General features: G+C 39.3%; 1 long non-coding RNA gene across 1 annotated transcript in view; it reads left to right on the top strand.

Annotated features, from left to right (window-relative positions):
• The window catches only part of LOC119156157, a 321003-nt gene that overhangs the window by 44276 nt on the left and 261340 nt on the right, over positions 1–15387 (top strand). The window lies entirely within an intron of this gene.

Here is a 15387-nt window from a genome sequence, read left to right on the forward strand (position 1 = left end):
TTATGCAACGTGACTTTGACCTAGAAATCAATACTGGATGCTTAACTAAAGAAACAAATCACGGCTCTGATGGCCAATAACAAACTGATGGTTGTTTCTTTGTTCTGTTTTTTCGTCTGTTAAACTAACTGCTAAAGGGCGAGACAAAATGACAGAGTTGTAAGCCATAAAGAACTTTTTGTCTCCTTTGTAGGAGGTCACCTTTTCACAGCCCTGTGCCAAAGCGTGTAGGTACCTTCCACAGTAAATACAAAGAAACTAATGCTTGAAAAAGCTACACGCTTCAAGCAAGGAGAATCAAATGAACTTGGGATAAAAGTCAGACCAAAAGGGAATAACGTGTTGCATCATGTGGTTATGGTCCACTTGCAACTGTTTATAATGAAAGCATGGGAAATCAGTCCTCATCAGATGCTTGTTTTTATCGGATGCATTTGACATATAAATAGTGTTCTTTGTAATTAAATATGCTCTGGCAGACCTCAAATTGACTGTTGTCACAACTATACTTAATAGTTGATGCTGCTGCAGAATGGGTGAATTTTTGCAATGTTCCCAGAGCAGGGGAAGGTCGCTTGCTGGTTGTCTGAATAAGCCAGATGTGGTTTAGGTGTTTTCTGAAGATATGGCAGATTGATGATACCAGTACCTAAAATCATAGAATCATTTAGGTTGGAAAAGGACCTTTAAGGTCATTGAGTCCAATTGTTCACCTAGCACTGCCAAATCCACCACCAAACCACGTCCCTGAGTGCCACATCTACATGTCTTGAATACCTCCAGGGATGGTGACTACGCCGCTTCTCTGGGCAGCCTGTTCCAATGCTTGACAGCCATTTCGGTGAAGAATTTTTTCCTAATATTCAAACTAAACCTCCGCTGGCACAACTGGAGGCCATTTCCTCTTGCCCTATCACTTGTTACTTGGAGAAGAGACTGCCACCTCGCTACAGCCTCCCCTCAGGCAGCTGTAGCGAGCGATAAGGCCTCCCCTGAGCCTCCTTTTCTGCAGGCTGAACACCCCCAGCTCCCTCAGCTGCTCATCATGAGACATGTTCTCCAGCCCCTTCGCCAGCTTTGTGGCTCTGTGGACACGCTGCAGCAGCTCAGTGTCTGCCCTGCAGTGAGGGGCCCAAAGCTGAGCACAGCATTCGGGGGGCAGCCTCACCGGTGCTGAGTGCAGGGGGCTGCTCACTTCCCTAGTCCTTCTGGCCACACTTTTTCTGACACAAGCCAGGAAGCTACTGGCCTTCTTGGCCACCTGGGCACGCTGCTGGCTCGTACTCAGCTGGCTGTGGCCCAGTACTCCCAGGTGCTTTTCTGTGGGGCAGCTTTCCCACATCAACACCCACAGCCTTTCCCTCATCCACTGAGCAGGTTACCTTTTCATAGGAGATCAGGTTAGTCAAGCAGGACCCGTATTTCATAAATCCATGCTAGCTGGGCCTGATCACATGGTTGTCGTGTATATGCCATGTGATGGCACTCAAGATGATCTGCTCCATAACCTTCCCTGGCACGAAGGTCAGGCTGACAGGCCCGTAGTTGCCTGGATCCTCCTTCCAGCCCTTCCTGAAATGGATGTCACATTTGCTAGTTGTCCAGTCAACTGGGACCTCCCTAGTTAGCCAGGACTGTGGATAGGTGATAGTAAGTGGCTTGGTGAGCACTTCTGCCACGTCCCCCAGTACCCTCGGGTGGGTCCCATCTGGCCCCATAGACTTGTGTGTGTGTGAGTGATGTAGCAGGCTGCTGACCGTTTCCTCTCGGATTATGGGGACTACATTCTGCTCCTTGTCCCTGTCTTCAAGCTCAGGGGGCTGGGTACCCAGAGAACAATGGGCCTTACTATTAAAGACTGAGGCCAAAAAGGCATTAGGTACCTCTGTGTTCCCCCCCCCACATGCCATAAAGGATGGAGATTCTCCTTAGAACTCTTTTTGTTGCTAATGTATTTATAGAAACATTTTTTGTTATCTCTTACAGCAGTAGCCAGATGAAGTTCTAGCTGGGCTTTGGCCCTTCTAATTATTCTCCCTGCATAACCCCATGATGTCTGTGCAGTCCTCCTGAGTGGCCTGTCCCTTCTTCCAAAGGTCATAAACTGTCCTTTATTTACTGAGTTTCAGTCAAAGCTCTCAGTTCAGCCAGGCCGGTCTTCTTCCCTGCTGGCTTATATATACTTCTGATATTGCAAAATATATCTAGTGAGAATAGATTTGAGAGATGTCTGAGCTGTGCAGAGAAATGAAAGTGCCTGGTCCTTGCTTGACTGCTGATCTTGTACAAGTGACTGTTATTGCTAGATCTCATCAATACTTGTGCTTCTTTGTGCAAGTTTGCCGTCCCAAATCAGCTGTTTTTTGGGGGAAATACATGCAGAAACTGTCTTCCAGATTTGTGCAGTGGTAGTACACACCACATGCGTGCCACATGTTAATTTGTTTACTTGGAGGTCAGGAGGAAAATGTGAGACAGAAGAAGTTTACAATCCAATTATAACTTATTATCAAAAAACAGCAATAACCCTGTGTGGAGGCTGTACCTTGGCGTCCGAAAGACCAATGTGGCTTCCTACAAGATAGCTGGAAACATGAAAATCTGCAAGGGAGTCGCACCATAATTTTCACCAAAGGCAGGGAGATGATAACTTTAACAAACAACAGAGCTGCAGGTCGCATCTTCCTACTTTTCCCCTCCCAGCCCAATTAAAACAACAGCCTTTAATTCCCATTTAGGTTTTCTCTATATTTCTGTCTGTATTTGTGTACTCCTGCTGCCAATTATGCAGAATACTAATGAACATGACTGGCCAAAATCTTTTAATGTTCTGTTTCTCCAGTTAAAAAGTTGTGGCTTTTTCAGTGAGTATCCAGAAGTAAAAGTCTTTTAAAATTGGCAGAAATATTTTTCCTAACAAGGTCTACAATAGAACCCCTCAACCCTTTGTTTGAAATTGCACATTAAAAATTTGAAAAAGGGAAGACAGTCCTCGGCAATCGCAAGATCTACAAAGTTAAGCACAAGACTGGGAGCCAGAAGATCTTGAATTACATCCCAGTGTCTGCCGCACACAGGATTAGTAATACTTTGCACTTACATTAGCACTTTGCCACTAAATAAAGTTTGGAAGTGACATTACAAATGGGGAAGGAGCGGCTTGGAGAAATGAAGTGACAAATCCAAATTGGCACAACTAGTTAGTGTCAGAATCAGGATTACAGTAATTCTTGACAAGCCGTTTAACCTTCACGAGGTTCAATTTTTTACACCTTTAAAATGAAGTAGATGATTTCCACAAAAAGCAAAATGTGAAAATGATACCCACTGGCATAATTAAGTAAATACATTGTTCAAAAATTGCTTCTCCTCTTCTACAACTGTGGAGATTAAGCAGGGTATCTACACAAACTAGTGCTGCTCCAGGGAAGCACATCTCTTAAGGCTTCTTTAAGAAGCAATGGTGATGAACAGCTCCTCCAGTGGGATTGCGTAGAGCTCCCAAGAGGAGGCTGCCTGTTTTCAGTCACCTCCATAACCTCTGGCAAAACTTTAAATGAGATGACTTTGAAGGGGGAGGCAAGTTACAGTGAATTAGGTGTTGGGCTGGACATCAGCAAACCAGAACTGATCTGCTGGTGCACCTCAGACATCGACTTCCCAGACTCAGAGCACAGGAATTGCTGGCCGCCTTGGTGTTGTCAGTGACCTCAGCTTGTCAGCAAACCAGCCTGGAGCTGTGGCTAACCTGTAAATGCCTGGCCAGCGGTAGTTGCTTACTTTTAGTAACCAGTTGCTAGAATAGAGGTACCAATCAAAGCCTGCTACTTGCGTGATCTTTTATCCTTGCTGTTTTAAATAGCAAGTTTGTCTTTTTTTTTGAATCCCATCTTTCCACCTTGCAACTGGATGTATTTGGAGTGTTAGGTATAAGAAAGATTATGCTCAAAATAATCTTTTGTACTAAAAAACGTTATAAAAAAATGCTTCCTTTTATTTAGGCTGATGCTGTTATTATAAGTTTTAATCTACAGTGGTATTTTTTCCTTATTATCAAGCACGCCGTGATCTTGTTTAGGAAGTTAATAGTAAACAACAAGAAGCAGGTAACTGAAAATAAATACATACTGTTTGTATTTTTGTAAACATAAAGGTGACCTGCAGTCCAAAAAAACATTTAGACATTCATTTTGACATAGGCAAACTGGTATTTATCCTTGTTCATCAAAACACTTTACCATATGCTTAAAAGCAAACATCCTCTTAATGTCTTTAGAAGAAATATGTGCATATGGAATGTTTACGTACCTATCCATTTATAATCAATGAGATGTATGGTTTTGTGATCAGGAGTAGAATTTGATTGATATTAGGTATCAATTTGAAGTTAAAGCCAGAAATGTCTTCTGTTTGAAGGAAGCTGTTCATCAAATTTTCTTGGTGTTTTCATCTTCCTTGACACAATTAGGTTACAGTTTGTATGGAATGATAAAAAAGAGAATTATTAGTATTATTCAGAGAAGTTGCATTTCAATGCACATATCCTAAAATACAGTAAATCTTACTCTTGATTACAAACTCCAAGTGTTTTTGCTAGTGGAGGGTTCTGTATTGTTACAAAATGCATCAATGTGCAGCAGGATGCTTGTTACATTTTTCAGGATGGATTGCTAACCTAACAGGGAAAAAAAGAAGATTGTGCCTGTCATGTTTAGGAGAATTATGTTTTTGTTTTATTAACTTGGATTACTTTGGGGGGATTTTTCTTCCCTGTATTTTTCCTGTGGCTCTAAAATGCATGTTTTGTTCTCCCTGCCCTGGCTGCATTGTGTTAGTGCTGCGCACAGAGCAACCTTGCTGAGTCTCTGCAAGCCGGGTGAAATCTTTAAATTCTTTTCACGTGAGACCCTCTAACTTTTAGCATCTCCCTTTTAGACTAGAGATGGCATCAGCGTAGACGTGTTACAGCAAACATCTTGAGCTCAAAGCAGACAACTGCCCATCTCTTTTTCTGTGGCAGTTACTCTGGGTTGAGTTTGTGAGCCCTTTGCCTCTGATCAGAAGCTTTGTTTTCTTGGAAGATGATTTGGAAGAAATTAGATATGCTAATTAAAGGAACAGGGTGATGGCACTGAATTGTCACTTCATGTAATACTGGCTTTGTAGAGATGATCAGCTGAAAGTATAGTTAAAATGCTTTCAGGATAGTGTTTTGCGTGTAAAGCTGTTAAAGTACTATAGAGGTTTAGCATATGGGTTAACATCAGACACTGAGTATTTGTTAAGAGATTCCATGGTATCCAAAATGCTGATGGACTGGTTCATGCTTAATTAGATTCCCCAGTCCTAGCCTGAAGTATTTTTTTGTTGTTGTTGATGTGACCAGATAGACTTAATCTGAATTACACTGTTGCAAACGTGGGATTGGTCTCCTAAACCCCAAGGATCAGTACCCACAAATGCTCCGTACCCAGTTTTTGGTATCAGAGACCCTCTGATGGAGGGCAGCAGGCCAACAGGCTCTGCCGTCCTTCCACCCACATGAATGCAAACTGAAAGTGCCACCAGTGAGCTCTACACACTTGTTCCAGCGTAAGGGGTAGCTAGGACATGCCGAAAGGAGAATCAGTCCTGTTTCCTTTTCGAGAAGAAACATCAGGTGGTACTAGAGAGCAAGGCCCTGTATCGGCTGTTCCAGTTTTTATCAGTTAATCACAGCAGCTTAAATTTGTTCCTGATTCTGAGGTCTAGGCAGTGCTCTGGAGTCTCTACATGTCATCAGCCTGAATTTTGGAAAGCAGAGAAAATCTGTCTGAAGTTGCCCACTGTAGTTTCCTGGAGGTTTCTCAAAGCCACTTCGTGTGTCTATATCCATACCCCATATTTCAGCTCACATACAGCTCTAGTTATCACCTTGATTTTAATTCAGGCACACAGCAATGAACAACCAATAACTCTGTATTTTCTTATAATAGTGCTCAGGTGCGATGCCCAGTAGTTCAGGGAGACTAAGGAAAGTATTTTGTCAGGGCTTTTAGACAGAATATTGTGTAGTTTTTAGAATGTGGCATTTGTAGTTTTAAGAATGTGGCATATAGGTGTCTTTTGGCAACATTTGAGCCTTTAGAGGAGCATCGTGCCGCTTTAGCTATGCTTGCAGACCAGTTACGCTTTCTACTTTTAAATGCCTTGTAAAAAATCTCTGTGAGCCCGATACTCTTTTTCTCTTACAGCTGACATAGCCAGATATGGGGCACTGCACACAGCACAAGTAGCAAAGGTGAACCGCACCACAACATCTGTTCTTACTTTCCCCCCCTCCCAACTTTATGAACTGAATATCTTTTGGGTAACTGTTTCTAATACCGTGGGTTAAGATTGATTTACACAGGCCACTGTAACTACAGTATATCTTGAAATCTGAAACTACCGGAGGAGTGCTGGCACAGCATAGTTTGTTTATCAGCAATGATTTTTTGGGGGAAAAAGAAATAAAAATTCTGTGTTGCATTTTAACAGGAATTGCTCTAGCATAAGCAGGATCTTAAAAACTGCAGTAATTGCACCTCCTTTTATAGCCATAGTGAGAAACTCTAGAAAACAGTTTGCAGGTCTGGTAACAATCTACAAACATATCCTCGTGAAAATGTGTACGGTGCCGTGGAAGGAAATACTTTAACACTTTAGTTCTGTCTGATCATGTATCTTGTACCTTTTTTTTCAAATGTGTTCTAAATATATTGTATGACATGTTCCTCATGAGTGTGGTAGAGTTTTGCAGTACGCAGAACTGGGGTGCACTTCAGCTTTCTTACTGGACGAAGTGGCTCTACTTTTTTCCTCTACTAGATAGACCTGCCTGCATTTGAGTCAGTGTGCTTTTAGGTCCCAAAAGTAGTGAGCGCTTCAATCCTATGGATGCAACCAGTCCCCTTTGGGACCTCCTACTGGGAATTAGTAAAATTCTTCTAGGAAAAGCAGCCTTTTATGGAGCCAGTACTAGGGTCACCCTGACTCTTCTGAGGGATGGCACCCCGCTCCAAGTGCCATGGCATGGAGAGATGTGGTGTGGTCACTCCTACCTGCACAGGCTGTCTTGTGAGATTAACAGTCTGATGCATCTGCGAGATGCTACTCATAAATTTTTACTGGCCTCATGTAACACAGGACATGCACTAGATAAGCATATTTGGTTAAAACCAGAAGTTTCAGCCTCAGAAAAAGCTATTAAAAAGGGCTAGACAATCCATTTGCTGTGAAACACCACTGTATAAAATGGGATTTTGGAGTGTATTTCACTTGTAAATTGCCATTACACTGTACTTGTGAAATAATGATGTTAGTGACAATTTCAAATCTATCTCCTGATGTACATTTTTGAACATCATGGTATCCTCTTGTTTCCCATTTTTTACTGTTCAGACCCTCCACAGAATATTTTTGTCACTGCAGACCTTTTATCCAAGGACTGTTGATCACAGCACAAGAACTGTCATCCTATTTGCATTCTGTGGATGCATCATTATTCACAACATTTGATGTCCATAAAACACATTAAAACTATTTCCTTGAGCAAAAATAATCAGTTCTCTGCTGTACATATCATTTGTATACTCAAATTGTAAAATGTAAATTGATATATAAGAAAATGGCCCATTAACTTTTTCATTAATGACAATAATACATTTTGTGCATCAGCAGTAGGAGGACCCTACATTCATTCTAAGGAACCTGAAGGATAAATGGAGACTTCTTTGTATTTCATAAAAATGAAGGCTGTCATCAAGCACATTTCAGAGGTGGGGGGGCGTGGGGGGGTGAGGTTGGGAGATTATTTTCTATGGCCTTATTTGTTCTTTAAAGTATTCACATACTCAGAATAATTCTTAAAGTTAAAATACTGTGATGCACCTGACCCCTCTTGCCTTTGAGGCAAAATTTGCACTGAAAGCCAACTGGCATTTTGCCTAAATAAGGACTAGGAGTTACCTGAGGTATATGTTAAATATTCTTTGTTAAAAGCAGTATATGTGCACTGAATATATAAATTGGGCACAGCTCCCATCCAGCTGGTAATTAATCGCCTTGAAACATTCATGACATTTTTTTTAATTCCATTCCAATTTTTGTTTTCACAATTTCTTTTTTAATTCTGGTGACTTCTATAGGTGCCGTAATGCGTGCTGTATTTTCAATTGCTAGCTAACTTTTGAAAGAGTAGATCTATTCATGCAAAAAATAAAATCAAATCTAAATGACAAGTATTGCTGTTTTTTTGTGAAATATAATAGACAGCTGGATTACTGTTTCTTTAGGATTTATGCTGACTTACCTGGAACTTACTGTGTTTTTTATGTATGTAATTTAATCATCTTGTGTCTTTTAAAATAATAGCAAGTGATGTTACTGTAATTCATGTGAATTAAGACATCCTAATATGTATACAGCTAGCTGTCAAATCACTGTGTATTTGCCATTTGATTAAACCATAGATTAATAATTTTTCTATAACTGATACATCATGCACTAACAGATAAAGAGCATCTGATATTAAGTAAGTGAGAAATAAAATCTGCTTTCAGTAAATTGCTTAGAAAAATTACACAGTACATTTAAATTACCATTTGCTTAGCAACATGCCCTTGTAGACATTCCAGTGGGGCTATAAAATGATCGATTTACTTTAATTTTCTACTGAATCCTGAAAAAATGGCTATCAGTAACCTATCCCTTCATCATGGCATGCTGATTCACTCTGTGTATTAAATTTACTGGCAAGGAGCAAGACGTTAACAAAAAGTAACAGATAATGTGAACATTTCATGCATAATCTGTAATATGAGATATGTATTAATAGGGAAATTATGATGCATTCAATTATTCTGAAATGCCTTCCAGAGATGTTTTGATTTGGCTGCGCTCTGATAGTAGCAGCACAGCAGGGAGCATCTCAAGTGATGAATAACCTAATCTCCTAATCTCAAAATGGGCACTATTCACAGCTAGCCTAGGATAGACTGGTGGAAGAAACCACGCTTTACAGACAGTGTTCCGACAAACAAAAAGAAACCCAGCAAAAATCGCCGTTCTTTGAATAAAATTCATCTTCCCAATTAATAATGTTTTGGCACAGAGATTGTACAAGTTTAGGTGCTGATCTGGAAAAGAAACCCTTGCTCACCTCTAAAATAAACTTGGGAGACAAAAGGCTGTAAAAATAATTGTGTGTGCATTTATTCTATTAGCATTAAAGGTTGCTTTGTGACATTATACAAAGGAGCTCTTTCAGACTTTACCCAGTTTAATATATACCTGAAATGATCTTTACTATGTATACATTTATTTTTTTTTTCCCTTGAAAGAAACCCACCAGAACAAGAAACTCATTTTTGTCTTATAAGCCCGATGTACCGGAGTGCTTGCTTGTGTGTAATTAAGCAGCCGTGTTTACTACTTCTGGTGAACAATAGTCTGGTTTCCTGAGGAGGTCAAGCAGGATATATTTTATTGTGTACATACTCAGAGCAGGCAAAGTGGCTGTCATTCGTCGTCCGGTCTTGGGCACTTTTCTTTCACCACTACGTATCGACTATTTTATTCCCATTTGCTTACCTTTTTGCTTGGCATCTCTGCAACTAAACCAAAACAAAAAAACCCAGGTATTAAAAACACTGTGGTGCAGCAAACAATCCTGGGAAGATATGCTATGCAAATACGGCGATTTTTTTTACACTTAATTACTTGATTGCAGTGGGCTTACTTTTTGATTAATGCAATTTGGCAAAAGGTAATATTACACCAGTGTATTACAATTTTTAGTAATTATTCAATGTTAATATGACAGTGTTCTTGAAGAAAAATGAGAAGGAAACCATATCTCTTTTTTGTCTTCCATTCACAACCCTGCTGAGGAGGAGAGTCATACAAATACTTGTGTAAATAAATGTGTTCTATCTTTGGGAGAGATCTTGCTAAAAATTACTGATTGGTCTCCTTCTGACTTCCTGTTCTTAATGCCGTGCTTTTAAAATTATTGGCATTACAAGGGTGCAGAAATGATTTTACGTTCTTTTTTTATGCTGTAGTTTATTTGATTTACAAAGTGATTTGTTATAACAAGTACCTTTGCAGTTTAATCATAATGCCACATTGTGTGTGCTATTTTACAAGAATTGCGCTGTACCTTGCCTAATGTCTTTGGCAGCCTGGCTTCTAAGCTGTCTTTCTAATATAAAGCAGAAAAGTGTAAGACTGCTTGGATTTCCTTTGCTTAAGCGATTTGATTTCCTCTGTGTTCTGTTTCATGTGAGCATCATGTTAAAGTACAGCGAGACGTGGTGCTTTTTAACTAGCCTTTGCTATAGCGGTCCCATGCCTGCTATTATATGTACTTACTACAGCACGCACTTTGCGCTGGGTTGTAGTTACTAATCATGGTTTAGCAAACAAGAAAGAAGTGGGCCCTGTTTTATGAAACTTTCAGATGAGGGATGTTCGGTTTATTTCAGTCTTTAGTATACGAGAATGTACAATTGCTCTGAAGATAAATAAAAGATTCAGCTGGATGCCACTGGAGAGCAGAGCAGCATGTCTTTGGCATTGCTTGAGTCTTATCTGATTTGGATTTGTATACCTCATGGGGAATGGCAAAATATTGGAACAGACGGCTTGATATTTCCAAAGAATATAGTGGGCTTTATTAGCACCAGTTTCACTCCCTGACTGACGGCTTTTTCAAATTTTTTATCTTATTAATCTGTGCTACTGTATGTAAATGTTATTCCTCTCTGCATAGGGGAGGCAACCAGCGATTTGTAATAAATGCTTATGAGTGCCTGAGGCTGCACTTAAACTTTAAAACATCTATTATTAAGTTGCAAAAAAACACTGTAATGGCCAATAGTGACCTCATAGGAATTTTAAACTGTGGTCTGCTCTTCTGCATTAAAAACAAAAAAATTGCCTGAAGTTAGAATTATGAGCAATGCTATTTTAACAGCTGCATTTTGATTATTAAAGTGTGTTTTACAACTGAATTACAATGCTTTTATGGACTCTAGGTATAAGATTTAAAAAGGTCATTAAACATAGTCGGTTTTGTCACAGTAGGTGTCATTGTATACAATGGACACTATACAATCTATTTTATGTCATAGTACTTAGGATTTAAAATAACACGGAGGAGCATTTTGGTTTGCTTAAGCATGTAGATTGCTGTAGAGCTTTTCAGGTATTTTGACAGTTTGCAGTCCAAAATGACTACTTTCATTATTATTTTATTAATTTGACAAGAAGCCCTACAGATTTTCTGTGTATGAATGATCCATTTGTCTCAGAAATAATTAAAAATGCCAGCCTAGAGCAACAAGACAACAGAAACACTTCTGGCAAATCAATGTTGAGAAATGCATTGCTTGTACGGTAGCCAACTGTTCAGTCTCGAACCATTTTTACATTTTCTCAATCTGATAGAATATGGGCTCATTGGCAGTAAGTATTGACCTGCAGCATAAGCTAGGAAAATGCAGGACCTATAAATTGATTTATTGAGTATGTCATGTGCTGGGACCTATATGTAATGTTTACATCTTTTAAAGCACAGATACCGACTGAAACACTGCATTTTCTCCATCAGTTCTGAGGAAAACCCTGTTGCAAATGTGAACTTAAATTTTGCTGCCCTTCGACTCATCTGTTAGACTTTGCAATACTTAAATCTTTAATTTCCCTTTCATTAATTTGTTACGGTGTTATCCTTGTGAAGGACTGAAGTACAAACAATTCGCGACTCCAGTTTCTGGGTGGCTGTATGTTAATGAGTGCAAAGGGAAAAACGATAAGTACAGAAACCTCAAAATATTTGACAAAATGTCACAAAGGATTGTATTTGCATGTAGTACCATGGGTAGGACATAATGATTAGTGTGTAGTGCGTTTCTGGCAGTACCTACTCTAGCTTATCCTGATAACATGTCGGCTGCACAGCTTTGAATATTGTATATGTTCTTTGAACATATCTATGACTAGCGTAGCTGTCATTCTATTGAAAAATGTGGCTGCACGACTGACAATACTGCCTTAATTTTTTTTTTTAAAGAGGACGACTTATAAATAATTATTATCATGCTAATAACATTTGTATTCTTTTGTGTATAATTAAGATCTGCCTGTCTAAGCATGAAATAGGGTTGAAATCTTGAATAAGTATGCTATCCTTAACCTATTTAGTAAATCAATTTTAATTTAGTATTCTTTAGGTTAAATCATAGCAATAGAATTGCCGTATACAGAAAAATCCACAATTTATGGCTGTAAACCTCCTCAGAAATGTTTAATAATAAGCAAAGCTTCTGTGAAATTAAAAAGTCTACCATTATAAATGCAAGGGCTGAATTAGAAAAAATGATTCAGCAATTACTAAAGTCATGTATTTTTTTTTTTAATTACCATTAACTCTTTATTACTTAACATGAAATGGTACACGTGATTTTATCTATAAGCCCCTGTAGGTTTGTAATACTTTTTTGAAAGACTTGTCGTAGAGCCCTACCCATTTTTTTAAAACTGTAAGAAACACAATTACCATAGTAAAATCAAATTCATACTCTATATATTTGTATTTCTTATTTAAATACACAGCAAACCAGCTGGAAGAGCTTTGGGGAGAAAAAGAGGTGTCCTTTCAAAGATGAACATGTGTTATTGGTGAATGGTTAGTTGCCTCAAAACTTAAAAGACACCTCTTAAAATTAGGGATAGAACCCATTTGCATAGCGCAATGTATGTAGATGATGGGAATTATACTGATCCCTCCATGTAGCAATTATGACAGTGTAGGAGCTGCTCGTGTGCAAATCTAGCAATATCTGTAAGGAAAAATAAAAACAAATCATACGAAGAAAAGCCTGGGTGCAGAGCAAGGCTGTTACCACCAGAGCTGAGATACTGCGGCGGCTCATCGCGCTGCGCGCTTGCAGGCGCACTCACGCACAGGCTCACATCTTTACTTTTGCTTTTCAGTTCTGCTAGGAAGAGGAGTCAGCCTTTTACCTTCAAGAAACACCTAACAAGGGGTGGAAAAGGAAAACTGGGAGAAGCAGGACAGGAAAATATCCTGAGATAGTATATGGAACTCGTTCATGTCTTTGTGGCTGTGCAGATCCCCTACATTCTGCTTCCCGAACGTAGTATGGGATCTGTATTGGTTGTGCTGCATCTGAAATCTTCTGTGGCAGTAGAAGAGGTAACAGAAATTTCCCCAGATCCTCATGTAATATTTCCAGCCTTTATTTGTTCAGATTGGTGATAGTGGGTCCTCCAAGAGAGTTCAAAATACAATGAGAATGTGCAGGGTGGATGTTCCCTGCAGAGCCCTACAGCTTCCCAGGTGCCGTGTTGCAGAAGCAGTGTACCTGAGCACTTGATTAGGTTCCTGCACTTTTTCCCTATACCAGTTTTTTATTTTATATTATTTATGCTTTTTCTACATCAGTTGGCTTTTTAAATCTTTTCTTCCAATGGCATTTCTGTGTAACAGTTGCATAAAAACAGTAGTGGCAAACCTGCTCTCGTTAAAGGCTCATTGACCAATCCTTATCTGTTTTAAATTGGCGATCACAGTGGAGCTCCAGTGATTTACAGTAGTTGAGTATTAGATTCATGATGCCTTGAGAAAACATGGGAGGAGCACAGATTGTAACTGGGGTTTTATTAGGGGGAATATTCATTGGGGACAGCCTGTCATTGTTGCTATCTCATTGCTGCTATTGCCAGTCATTTCTGTGGTGCTAAAATACACTTTACAATATTTGGTAGTCTTGGATAGATGACCAGTTAAGCAGAAACAGTAGAAGTGAGGAACGTAATTTGAACACCTCACTTCTTTATGTTCCTTTATGAACCTTAGACACAACTATTATCTTATAATGGCACATTTTCTTCTAAAAGGCCCCTAACAAATGTACAGAACTGGCGTTTGCTAACCTGCATACTTTGCGTGCCATTTAGCCCAGTGTTTTTCTTAAATGACATCTTACAAAAAGGGTGCGTTAATGTGGGCATCAGACGGTTTTATTGGTTATGTCAGATGGTCTGTATGCTTTACTTGATCTCAGCCAGTGGTGCTACAACCTGAAGGAATTGCAGGTGGAATGGCATACACTTATAACTCACTGCAAAACGAAGGCACGGCTTTAGATACAGAATGTGCTTCGAAACCTAGGTTCAGTTTCTGAATGTAAGGAAAAAGTGAAATCTGGGTAATACTTTCTTTAAGGTGAAGCAGTGAATACTTCATGTGCCAAAGAGAAGACGGAACACAACTAGTGTTTCCACTGGGAAGGAATTGTCAGAGAACATGGCTGTGAATTAGGGAGAGAGGGAGATGGACACCTTTTAAGGAAAACAGCATCTGGGAGGAAACATTACAATCTATAATTCAACAAACCATTCTTCCATGAGACTTCCAGAAGTTAGGTCATTTCAGCACAGATGAGTTCAGCTCATGGTTCTGTAAGGCCCAAGAGGCTCTGGTCCCAGTAATTTTATATTTTCTTCTGTCTATATTTTATGAAGCGACTGTTCATTCTCAAAGTTTGGCAACCCATTTAGTATAACAATCTAAGCCATTTTTACTGTGATCAGAGATAAAACCACAAGGTGTGTATCCTAGTAATGAAAAAATGTGTGGGTCCCCATGCAATTTGCTTGGTTTGTCTGTTCATATAGTAAATTTCAGGCTAGTGCCAAGTCTTAGTAGTCTTTATGGTGCCTGTCCCTGCCTTTGCTCTTTGTTTTGATGTAGTCAACATTTAAAAGAAGGCTATCCTATTTTCTAAGCACCTTTATGTAACAATACAAGTAAATATGCATTGGCAAGCACTATGAAATAAATAATACTCTTTCAAAGTAATTGTGGCAGTAATACCCTAGGCTCTTCAGCCATCGGCTGCCCACTGAATTGCTGAACTAAAACAGATAGTTTGTGCCGTACCCCCAGAAGGTTAATAAAGTGGGTCTTTGAATCAGAATGGATAAAATTCCAAAACTGAGGATTGTTTGTGTAGAATACAAAGTTAAAACTCTTCCTGTTGTTTATATAAAAGGGATTCCAAGGCTAGCAGTTTTGCTGATCTTTGTTGGTATGACAACAAGAAGAGAAGAGATTCCTGAAGCACACAGCTCTTAATCCACTTTGGATCTAATCGTGTCCTCTGATTTGCAGTCAGAAATAGGTGGTCAGATCACCTCAGCACCATTATGCAGCCAGAGTGTTAGTGAAGAATTGTGATGTCTTCAAAATGATAATGAAAAACTGTTAAATTTTGAACCTTTTCTTTTTCTATAGAAAAATAATTTAAAACTCTCCTGGTGTTTGTGTTTGGGGGA

The sequence above is a fragment of the Falco rusticolus genome, chromosome 12 (genome assembly GCF_015220075.1).
Source record: "Falco rusticolus isolate bFalRus1 chromosome 12, bFalRus1.pri, whole genome shotgun sequence".
NCBI lineage: Eukaryota > Metazoa > Chordata > Aves > Falconiformes > Falconidae > Falco > Falco rusticolus.